This window comes from Magnolia sinica, chromosome 12 (assembly GCF_029962835.1).
Source record: "Magnolia sinica isolate HGM2019 chromosome 12, MsV1, whole genome shotgun sequence".
NCBI classification, from domain to species: domain Eukaryota; kingdom Viridiplantae; phylum Streptophyta; class Magnoliopsida; order Magnoliales; family Magnoliaceae; genus Magnolia; species Magnolia sinica.
Genome location: NC_080584.1, coordinates 51,531,633 through 51,545,069, shown reverse-complemented (window position 1 = coordinate 51,545,069; position 13,437 = coordinate 51,531,633).

The following is a 13,437-nucleotide window of genomic DNA, read 5'->3' as shown; positions in this document are numbered from 1 at the left end:
CTATCTCTAGGGGTCTATTGCGACACCTTCCCTCGTCACCAAATGATCGAGGAACTTTACCTCCTTCTTCCAAAACTCACACTTCTCCAGCTTCGCATAGAGTTGGTGGGCACGGAGGGTCTGCAATATAATCTTCAGAAGCTACTCATGGTCCTCGTGGGTCCTCGAATATATCAGAATGTCATCGATGAAGACTACAATAAATTGATCGAAGTAAGGACAGAAGACCATGTTCATCGACTGCATGAAGATGGCGGGTGCATTGGTCAGTCCAAAGGACATGTCCTGAAACTCAAAATGACTATAGTGCATCTTAAAAGTTATCTTCAGGATATCCTCATCTCGGACCCGAATATGATGGTAACCAGACTGCATGTCTATCTTCCAAAAGAACTGTGCACCCTGCAGCCGATCAAACAAATCATCGATCCTTGGGAGCGGATACTTAGTTGAGCTCGCGGTAATCCACTTAGAGCCTCAACGAGCCATCCTTCTTCCTGACGAATAATACCGGCGCTCCTCTCGGTAAACTACTCGGACGGATGAAACCCAATTCACGCAACTCATCCAACTGCTGCTAACTCCATCGGTGTCATACGATATGGGGCCTTCAAGATAGGTGCAGTACTGGGCATAAGATCAATATGAAACTCAATATGCCGGTGTGGTAGCAATCCCGGAATCTCCTGAAATACATCGGGAAAACCAGAAACCACTGGCAATTGATCAACACTCAAAGCTACGGGCTCCTCTACTGTACACGATATCAAACAAGACAACGACTCTCCTCTGGGATCGGTAATGAACTGGAACTGCGGCAAGCCGGGTATATAGAATGTGAATTGTCCTCGAGGAGCAGTCCAAGATGGCGTGGTACTCGGTGAGCCAATCCATACCTAGGATGACATTAAACTCCGACATCGGTAGTATGAACAAGTCGGCGGGTAAGAAAGTCTCCCATACCAAAACAGGGCAAGACGAACAGAAGCGGCCTAACACTGTGTTCTTCCCCAAGAGCGTCGACACTGATAATTCCTCATGGGCAGACTCTATCGGCAATCCGATCGAACGACAAAAACCCTCGGACATAAAGGAATGCAAAGCACCAGAATTAAATAATACTCGAGCGATGCATCACATACTGTATCACGTTAGTTCTCTCATTATGTTTCTTTGCCATCGATAGAATCGGTAGAACCTAACCGAGTTGGCTTTATCTATTACCGCTTGATTTAGAATCAATATATGCAAGTTGGTTGTTGCTGCTGCCTCGGTTGTTGTGGTCTCGGAGGCTAGTGTTAATGCTACTGTTGAGGGGGCCTCGATGCTGGGAGCTGCAATCGCTGCTGATGCTACTATAGAGGCTATTGCGGTGCTTACGGCTACTATTGTGGTTAGGGACACTCCCACCTGCGGTGTTCTATCCCACCGCATCTAAAACAGGCACCTGGATGCTACCTCTGAGGTGGTGCCAGGGGTGCTGCTGGTGCTCTGTCAGCTGGGTGGTTTGTGTGCCTCTGTTGGGGGCAGTGCTGCTGATGCTGAGAGCCACTAGAGGAGGCCTGCCTCTTTTCATCTCCTCTACGATCACGGTCTCTCTGCGGACCAGCCTAGTCTACCCTATAGATTTGAGCCCTTTGCACGACCTCCTTGAAAGTCTGAAGCATATGACTGATAACACGGCCTCGGAGGCCAAAACGCAAGCCGTTCTCAAAATGGTGGGCCTTCCGCCCCTCATCATCAATCAAATACAGCGTGAACCTAGACAGCGCGGTAAAACGAGCCGCGTACTGCACCACAGACATATCTCCCTACACCAGGTCTCGAACTCCAATGCTCGCTGTCGTCGAATGTGGTCGGGGAAATACTGCCGGTCAAACCGGTCCACGAAATCCTCCCACGTCCAAACAAAATCAGAAACTACAGCACGGGTGACGGAGGTCCACCAATGCTCGGCCTCACCCTCAAGTATGTACACTAACAATAGGACCCGCTGCTGGGTTGTACTTCTCATGGTCTCGAACATCTTCTCCACCCAAGAGCACCATCTCTCTGCCACCGATGGATCAGGCTCTCCTTGGAATAGCGGGGGATCGAGCCGAAGAAAATCTCCCAATAGGGCGCTAGTGTGCTCCTGCTCTGCCTGCTCCGGGGTCTCAGCGGGGCGCCTGCCCTGCCCATGGAGAGCGGCTGTCACAGCCTGGAGCATCTGCTGCAACAAGTCGGCACTAACTAATATGGTAGGGGCTGCCCTGGTCTCGGACTGAGGCGGAGGATCTGCAGGAGTCTTGGGCGTCAGAACAGGAGGCTCAAGTGAGGGGATGAGAATTGCGGGTGGTGGAATAAGAATCTCAGGAGGAGGAATGGGAACTTTAAGCGGTGGAGTGGGGGTTGCTCGGGCGCCTTAGGTGCCTCACCTAGGCGACATGGTTTACAGAAAAGAACAAATTAAAGCGCCTATCAGCCTTGAGAACCCTTGAAGGCTCAGACGTTAGGGAACCAAACCAGAAGATTACGTACTTGGGACCTAATTGTCCTAAGGTCATAGCAGATATGTGATGTTGTTCTTAGTTATTCGCAGGTTATGCTCTAATACCAACTCCTATCACACCCCAAACTCAAAAACCAGGCTCACAAAATTTCTGATCGCCGAATCCGGCCCCGACAGCCTCCGTAGTACCCCATTCTTAGCTCCCGACGCCCATATACCAGGTTCCAATCTTGGGATCTTACAAGAAGGATTTTAAACATGATTTTGTTTCATAATAAGCATATCCATAAGCATAACCCACGAGCAATAACAAGAACACCATCACAAGTCTACTATGATAAAAAACTTTGAGTATAATGCATAAGGGAAATACAATGGATAACAAAAGGCTCTGGAAGCTCAGCAGCATGCTCCTACTCTTGCTTAGTTACGTCTTAGCATCACCTGCATGCAACGGTCATACATAAGTTTACAAAAAGCTTAGAGGGTGGTAAAAGTGTGTGCGCAAGGTAAAAATGTGAGTATGCAATGTTAGAGTAATGTGAAAATGCTGGTAAGTCCATGAATGATATCAGCAATACCAAGGCTATGCAATGCGATGTAAGGCCTACATAGCCAATATCATATGCAAGATGTAGCTCAAGCATACCAATCCTCATCTGAATCCACATATCAATTCAGCTCATCTTTGTAACATCATACATCATTACAGTTCTCATTCTGCACAATCACTGGGTTATAGTACACTCTACGCCAGCTTGTCACCCCTATCCGAGCGCACAACTGGGTAAGTAGAAGAGACCTCACTATCCACCTACCAATATCGGGCCTGACTCGTCAATAGCGGACCCATTCCTCAAGCTGATCAAACTCAACCTAGACATTGCTTCCTCACTCGGGTGAGTAAGGTCACACCTCCTTCAAACTAACCACGACACAGTGGGAGATGCGGTCTACTGGTATACAACCCTCGTGTGCTCATGCATCCACTCGGTCTCGACGTTAGAGTATCCTCTTAGTACCATAACAGTTCGTAGACTTTCAACTAAGGACATCATTGCGACCTAGTGCTTAGAACCAAGAATTTTCGGTATCTAATGCTCCCATCCACGATATGCCTGTGGAGGTCATAACCTTGATGTCGCTAGGGTACACAGTAACTATATCACACAATATTAGATGCATGAGCCATACAATCCAGTCATGCATTAATCCTGCGCGTACCATGCGCTCATGAGGGACAACTCTGCCCATCAGGGAGTCCTATAAATAATCTGCCCAATGACATAATGTTATGATTAATCACTCCTTGTAACAAGCATGCAGATGATACGTAAGAGCATGTATCATGATGCTATGCTAACACATACTCATAGACATAATCGATAATTGGCTTGTATATAAGGCGGGGTACATAGAAGGACAGCGGATCTGATCCATAACATGAAGATCCATCCTCAACAGTGGATATACCAAATATGATACTATAGATTCTTCCATCTATGGCAAGAGGTGATGATATATCCTTCTCATAATAAGGATGGGCCAAGATGGCCTACTCATATCGAGAATGGGCCTAAGAACAAAGAGTGGGCTCCCAAGTTTGGGTACTTCTACTAGTATCAATGGGAGCCCAATCGTTTGGGTTTGGCCCAAAAAGATGAGATGGGCTACGCTAATATCAATGGGGGCCCAAAGGTTTGGGTTAGCCCATTAGGGGGAAATGAAAATGGGCCTAAGGATGGGCCTAGGGAGGTTACAATGTGGACTTTTAACCATCATTGCTCCCAAGGTAATGGGCTTAGCTACGGGCCTTCGGGTGGCTTACAATGTGGACATTTAACCATCATTGCTCCCAAGGCATGACCCATTTAGAGCATATTTTATAATGGGGGCCCATGGCCTTATACTAGATAGGAAATAGATGGGCATCATAGATATTATTATATACATCATGGTGGGCTCACATATCATAATGGCCTCATCATATGGGCCTCTCATACCCTACTTTGGGCCTCACATAAGGGCCTCATATACATTACATTGGGCCTCACATAAGGGCCTCATATACATCACATTGGGCCTCACATAAGGGCCTCATATACATCACGTTGGGCCTCACTCAAGGGCTGCATATACATTACAATGGGCCTCATACAAGGGCCCATGAGCTAGGCACAAGGGATGGATAGTGTGTGCAACACATACATCATAATGGGCCTGATGGGGCAGCCCATATAGTCGATAAAACAAATGGACAGCATGCACAATATACACATCAAGGTGGGGTCGCACAGATTAGCCCTACGGTCCAAAAAAATAGATGGGAAGTGTGCTTACAATACATACATCATGGGAGGGCCTACTACATCACAAAGTGGGTCTCACCACTGCTGGCTAGGTGGATATACAATGCATACATCATGCCGGTCCCACTGTCCAACTGGCTGGATGGTGAGGAATAAAATACATAAATCATGGTGGGGTCCACGTCCAGCTGGACTGGACGGACGGACGGTGCAGATATACATCATATGGGCCCCACGTCCCAGCCCCGGACAGCGTGGGAGAACACATACATCATGGAGTCCTATGGTCTAGACGGGCTGGATGAAACACTTACTTTATGAGGGGTCCCCACCATCCCAACCTGATGGACGATGGAGATATACAATACATCAAGGTAGGGCCCCACGTTGGATGGTGATCTAGGTGGACCATTAGCCCTGCTGGGCTCACCGGATGGATGACTGGAATACATATACATCAGGTGGGTCCACACGTGTGTGGCCCACCATCCGATCAAGCTGATATTTATGTTATCCTTTATCCGGGCTGGTTGGACAGTACCAGCAGTGCTAGACCATCCAACCAGCTGCTGGATGTCAGCATGGTGGTCGGCATGGATAAAATACATACATCATAGTGGGTGTCCATGAGGGTGGGCCATACATCTAGAAAATCAAATTAATCTATGAGTTTTCCCTCATCCAGGTTGGCCTGAAAATGTGCAGTAAGGTGACCCCAAAAATCTGGATGTGTGGGCGTCCCATGTTTGGACAACAACATACATCAAGTGGCGCATCATGTAAAGGATCAAGAAAGAGAGAGAGAGAGAGAGAGAGGGAAAAACGTGTGATAGAGGGGCCCCGCCACCATGGGTCCCTCAATACATGCATAACACATCATACATTCATTAAAATGGGTCCCATGCATTCCATGGCCCTGCATAAGAGAATCCAAGGTGGGGATGCCATCCCCACCACAACTCAAGGGTCTAGATGACCCATCAATAACTTGGATTCAAATAAAACATCATGATGGGGTTCATGGAGAATGACCCCATCATGGATCATGTATATAACAAGGATGGGCCATTGGCCACATCTAAAGGGTCAAGTAGGATCTCCACCATTGATTGGTGGGTCCTACATGCTCCCATGCAATAAAAGATAAGGATTCATGAAAGAAAAAAGGAAATCTAGTCCTAAACATACACCCACCTTGGATCTTCAACTTCTTCTTCCACTACTAGGTTCTAATGCTCCAAGGGAAGAGATTTCAATAGTTGAGATGGGTTTAGAAGGGTTAGATTGGGAGGTGTAGAGGGTGGAAGTTGCTGGATTTTAGAGATGGGTTGGGACGTCCATGGCTATTGCAAGGGAGGAATGAGAAATGAAAGAGGGAGGGAGAGAGATAAGAGAGAGAGAGGTGATAGTTTCTAGGCAATGAGTGGTTGTGTAAGAGGCATGGGGGCTAGTAATGAGTGCATGTAAGAAGCATGGGGCTAGTGTAGGGTGATGTCACCTAGGGTGACATCATCCTAATGATGAGTTTCTAGGAAAAAGTAATAACTGGGATAGGTGGGTCTCGAAATCAAGTGATCAACGGCTGGGATAGAGCGTAGGCCACATCTCACGATCTAAGCGTCGGATTGGCGAACGAGACGCGGTGTCGGAACCGCGGAGACGATGCGGTCGCAATAGCATAGGTCTCAGGTTTAGTCAGCTCGGGTTTACAGGTTGCGACTTAAGGTCGTGCACAAATGATATTTACAGGTCGCGGGTCGCCGGAATTAGACCAGGAGGACTGCGGGATCTTATGGAACGACGAGATAGTCGGACACAGTCTTGACATATATCCTATACCCTTTCACACCATTATCATAACTGATAAATATATACTTTGTAGCCATTTGGTCTAGATTATATATCCCTTAATAGTATATGAGAGTAAGCATTACAACCAAATGCATGCAGTCTCGAGTAGTCTACCTGCTGACTACTCTAAACTTTCTTTTGAAATTTACAATAAATAACAATAAAAGGGAATCGACTTACCAAGTAACAAGTCATGTTAATGGCCTCAGTCCATAATTCCTTACTCAATTTAGCATTATTGATCATGCATTGTGTCACACCCCAGCTTTAGAAACCCGAGTTCGCTCAACTCAGTTGTTGAGTTGAGGGTATGACTCGATGTGAAGTGAGTAATATTATACACATCACCATTATAATAATAAAAAATAGTAAACTTAATTAATTATCATGTATCTAGTCAAAAGTATCAATTATCTACTGGGTGATATTCAACCCAAGTTCATACATCATTATTTAAAGTAATAAATATAAAATGAAAAATTCTTTATTATCACAACTAATCTTCAAGAGCACGCCTGTCAAAGTCATCACTCCACATGTGGAGACTCCAGTCCATTTCCCTGTCCTGAATGGTTTTTTAATCAACAAAATGAGCTAATAACCTAGTAAGTAGTACATATGATTTACAATATAAGCATGATACAAGTGTACATACAAGAGTCTTAATATGCTGCATTATTACATAAACAATTTTTTTAGTGAACAACTAGGGCCATAGCTATGCACAGTGTTCGGCTTACCAGCACCCATCCGACCAAGATCCATACGAGCCCAACACGTGTACGAGTATACTCACATCCTGCATGAACGCTAGTTTGAAATATCTTATATATCATGTGTAACTGTATAATTAGGCAAAAGTAAACATGTAATGTTATGCAATGCATGTGGAAAAATTCATCTGTGATAGTGACTACTTACCCATAACATCTATTCCCGATTCGACCATTTTGACATTTTGATTATTTCCTCATGTATCTGATGACTGCACTCAAGTCTATGATATATATAAAGTTTTTTTTAGTCATAATTAGAATACAATTATCAAGTTAATTTCTTTCTTACTTAGTGTCTATTTTCTTAAAACACTTGCAAAATTAAGTAAAATCTTAAGATTATTACATTAATCCATTAAAATGGTCAATCAAGTTCCTAAATTTTCAGATATGAGCTGTAGATAGTTTATTTATCACGTTGCTAACCATATATTAAATGTATTAATCTTTGTTAAGTTTGACTTAGGATCAAGATCATCCTTAAAGATAATTAGATGTTTAGATCCATCCAATCTGACCATTTATTTATTTATTTCCCACGATTTTGGTCCAATGGTCCTAATTGATTTGTAATCAGATGATCCGATCTAACATTAGATTAAGTAGAATTTTAATTTTCTTAAATTTGATCCTTTAATTGGTTTATTAAACATTTGATCAACGGTTTGATTGGATCCATTAATTGATATAACGGTCCAGATCATTATTATGATATTTTTTTTTTAAATTTTAACAAGATGGATTTAAATTTACAGGGTCTTCGATCCATATTTACACCTAATGAATAAAATTTCTAAATGTACGGTTAATTTCATGTGGGGCCCACCTTCGTACTAAGTGTATATGATTGATTTTTCTCACTTACATGATTATAACATAATACAATATATAGAAAATATAAATGATTTAATCTGATAGACATGATCTTATGATGGGGCTCACTTTTAAAGAAATGTCAATTTTCTTTTATGTTGGCCCACCATAATTTCAATGATGAAATCTTGCAACCAACTTATTCATTTATATCATAAAAATAAATAACTAAGTAAACAACAATTCAAAATTTAGATGAAAAAACCCACATGTACAAAGTCTTATAAAAGGGTGGGGGCCACCCTTACCATTCATTATGTCCACACATGGGGCCCATGTATTTGTCCCCGTGAGGCAATGTGTTGGGTACCACGCGTGCTGACCCATGGTTAGCCCATAAATGTATCTTTTCATAATCATTCGTGTATGCATCCACCAATAGATGCATGAATGTATCTACGTCATTAATTAACTCCATTCATGTATATACCATAATTAAGTGACATTTCCCCAAAGATTACGTAAAATTTATATAAACTCAAACCTTAGCTCATCTGGAGGACACTGAAATATCATATTCTCATTCTTCTTTCTTTGAGTTCCTATTGATCTTGAATAAGTTTAAAACAACCACAGTTTGACTTCTTAGTAGTGCAAACCAACCATAAACACTATTTTGGCATTAAAACTAGATATAGACTCTGCAAGAGTATAGGCTCCATTGAATCCCGAAGATAACGTGCAAGAGCTTAGTTGCACTGTTTGAAAGGCATAAATTATCTTTAAGAAGTGATATTTTAGGGCGCTTCTAATCCAAAATTCTTTGAGTTAACCATCCATCAAACGACAAAACTAACAATTTATTATACGTGTATACATCATTGTCAAGCAATTCCTCCAAAAAGAAAAACTTATATTAGTGAAGATAAAAAAAGCAATTCATAAGATGAAATACCTCATAAAGGAAATCTGCTGGACTCTTCCTTTCCCGGTACTTGAAACCACAATTTTCGAAGAACTAAAAAAAATAATCATAAGGGCTGGTTGTCTGCCCACCTGTTTCTTGTCGAATGTTGTCTACCACTGTTTCAATCCTCCTTGATTTCCATTCCTTAATTCTAATTCTGACCATCTGTAAGGAAGGTCAGTCCAACCTCAGCTAATAAATGCTAGGCCCAAGCCAGCCCAGCCCACAATGAGCGAAAACCAACCACCCCGAGCCCATCCTAACCCTGTACTCCACCATTCACTTTTGTGCAAGATCTTGCCTATTCATCAAGTGTGTCACATCTTCCACAAAGGATGACAAAATGCCCTTCAAATCCTAAATGGGCTGGACTGGGCTAATGGGTTCTCAGTCCTGGGCCCAATTCTCATGCCTAATGACAAAACCAGGCCACGAAGAAAAGTCCGGCGGACTAGCCCGGGAACGTTCTGAAAATTCCATCTAGGTGCAGGTTCATTCAACATTGACCCACCTCTTCTTTCACAAGCCTCAACATGGCCCACACATTCAAGGGCTTTAACGCTACATGGACAGCTCTTTGACGGCTGAATTGAGCCTGTCCAACATAGGTGAGCCTTAAAAGGACATCTGACCACTAGACAGGTTGGAAATGAACTTTGGATATGGTCCATTGGGCTTTTGGGCCTAGCCCACTAAAATAGGGCATTCACATCATCTTTCAATCCAACGGGATCCCAGGATCCACCAAGGGGAGTGGGACCCCTGACTGATCTGAGGCCCACCTTGACGTATGCGGCTACATCCACGCCATCCATTCATATTGAAAACTCATTTTAGGGCATGATCCGAAAAAGTGAAGCAGATCCAAATCTTAGATGGACCATAGTACAGGAAACAGTGGTAGCTGACCATTAAAAACTTCTTATGGGTCATAAAAGCTTTGGATCAAGATGATATTTTTGTGGTCTCTTCATCTAGTTCTTTGTGATCTTCTCAACAGGTTGGATGGCAAATAAACATTCTGGTGATAACCATGAAGTTTTTAATGGTGGGGATTCAATCACAATTATTTCCTGTCGTGTGGTCCACCTAAGATTTGGGTCAGCTTCATTTTTGGGATCAAATGGTAAAATGAACTGTCAAAACAGTTGGACGGTGCGGATTTAAGACACATACATCATTGTGGGCCCCACAGTCAGGGGTCCCACCCACTTAGGCAGATTCGGGGATCCACGGACGCCGCGGCCGCATTATAATGAAAGAAATGGACAGTAGGAAGAAAGTAAGGTGGTCCACATTCAACATACACTTCTGGCTTACTTGATGAATGGACATTAGCACACCTGTAAAATCACATTTATCTAGCAATTCTACTCATTCAATTTGGATTCGGTGCAACTATTCCACCTGTACGGATAAATAGTCACACCATCCAAATGGCATCTTGTGTTCCATCTACGATTACCTGGATGGTTTGGATTATGCGCAACTATCCTATATGTATGAGTAAATAGTCATCACCATCAAAATGGCAGTGAACTATCATACGTATATAGAACATTAAAGACCTTTTCTGATGAAGAAGGGAACATATCATAACTCACTCGACGGTCAGCATCACACAAAATTAGACCAGAAGGTCGATCATGAGTTTGCCTGCATAGTTACTGGATAACACATAGATCATGGTGGGGCCCACAGAAAGTCATGTTGTAGTTTATGGTATTTATTTAGTCATTGAATGGTTGTTTACAAGTTTTGATTGGTTTTGACTTTTTTTTTTAAAAAAATAGAAATAAAATAATTTTTACTATTTCAAATAAATTTCTTATTTTGAATCAAATTAGAGTATGGTGTTTATTTTTCTTATATAAGCACATTAAATATCTTGCAAGTAATATATTTCGTCCTTCATCAATAATTTTAATTTTTATCTCCCATTGTATGTGATTTTTCTCTCGTTATAGATTCAAAGAATATTCTCGAGAATAAGACCGTAATCTCTTTTCTTTATTCATGCCCCGGTCACCTCCTTTCTCTCTCATGATTTTCAAATCATTTTCTCTCCTCTCTATGCATTACATGTGCAACTTTTATTAGTAATGTACTTGTGGGCCACTGGTGCAAAAAGCACACCACTTGGATGATCTTAATCATCTATTTAGTAACATAAAAAATGAATGGTGTGCTTTTTGCACCAGTTGTTTGGTGCACTTTAGAGCCAGACCGGCTTGGTCGGTTCTGGTCTGGTTTACCAATTTTACTGGTTTCAACGGTGAAAATCATTATTCCCACTATTTCTTGTGGTATGATCTATTTGAGCTTTGCATATGCTTAAATTTTGGGCTCAACCTTTTAAATGACCTGAAAAAATGGATGGACGGAATGGATAAACCACATACATTGATGGTGGGCTCAAGTGAGTTTCCTTAGTACGATAAGAGCATACTGAGTAAATTAGCACATAATTCGATTTCTAAAAGAACCTTATTATTAAGTCCAATCTTGACCGTCCAGTTCCCATCAGGACCTTCCAAATGTTAGATGACGGATTGGACCCTTCAAAAATCCTTGTAATAAATTTGATCTATGCTATCCAATCTTGATTGTGACCGTCCGATCTTGAAACAATGGATTGGGTCATATCAAAAAATGCACTTTCAAAGACAATCTTGATTGTAACTGTTGGACCACGAAATGATGGATCATGCTCACATATGTCATGGGACTAGCCCGAACAACCTCTATCTCACCAATCCCCAAGTGGAGTCATACTATGCTAAAATAAAAATGGAAAATAAAAACTTACTGATGATGCCCACATATGAGACTGAATGGATCATTTCAGAATAAATGACCCATAAAAAATATTTCAAAATATCTCACAATAAAAACTCTATGGAACCATGTTCTACAGGTCGGACGTTTTGTAATGATCAAGAATTTTAGTGCATGTATACACGCACGCAAGTACATATACTCACTCACTCAATAATACTTTTGTTGATCCTAAACCATAATAGACTTGATTATTCATTGATCCAACCATTTAGAAGACTCTAGATGAAAAAATAAGTTATCTAACCATTAACTTTGGGATCTAGACCATCACATCATCGTGAAATAAACAATGGACGTCATTTACATTATTTATACCTGATCATTAACAGATCTAAATCTTACTGTGGATGCTGGATCTCAGGTGGATCACGCTCATGAGTGTTTTTTGTTATATATAAAAGAGAGGGTTATATTTGATTACAGTCGTCACTAGCTAATTACTCTATTCCCATGGTCGGTTAGACTCTTTAGAAATGTTAGGAATAAGAATTCTAAAGATCTTAGCCTTAAAATGACTCCTTGATCTGCGACTGAAGATTCAGGGTAAGGGACCACGGTTATATGGAGGAAAGGTGTTAGGCACCCACTCTACCCATACAAACGTACAATCGCTACTTCACATTATCTGACTAACTATTGAGGGTTATGATGAATTCCTGTGCAGTAATGATGCAAAGTGTATATGATGTTGTGTTAGATGCAACGCTTATAAAAAGTTGTAGCCTACGTTGGATAAATCCACCTTGACTCACTCACTTGCCAAAGCAATAACCGACAAGCCCAAATTTCTAAAGGGTAAATCCGATTACTTGGCAAGCTGCAGAGCATATGTTTGAGTAGATTAGGTGCATAATGATATGTATGCAGGATTAAATAAGAGAAGTTATGTGATGTTATGTATACGATGTAGTGTCGGATGCAAGGCTTATGATAAGTTATAGCTTAGGCTGGATAAATCCTTTTTGACTCTCCCACTTGCCAAAGCAATAACTCATCGATCAGAGTTTCTGATGAGCAGGGTCCGACTATATCGGCAAGCTATAGAGCATACGTTAAACTCGATTAAGTTCACAATGCTATGCATGCAATGCAATGTGGATAGATAAGTTAAGCAAGGGGTTGAAAAGGAAACGGATGTTACACAATGCTAATGTAAGAATATATGAACTTGTTTGAAAGTTAGATGACATGATGGATGGGAGTGTCACAAAGATTGAGTTGAATGACTAGGATTAGGGTCTTGGTTCCTTAGGGGTCTATAGGTTTGGCTAGAGTAGGTTGACCTAGGTTGGACTCCTTCCTATTACTCTCACTTCTCCTTGGTGGAGGAATGGATGAGTTGAGATGGCTTAAGGGCCTAAGGGATCTCTTGGGGTGAGAGGTATCTTC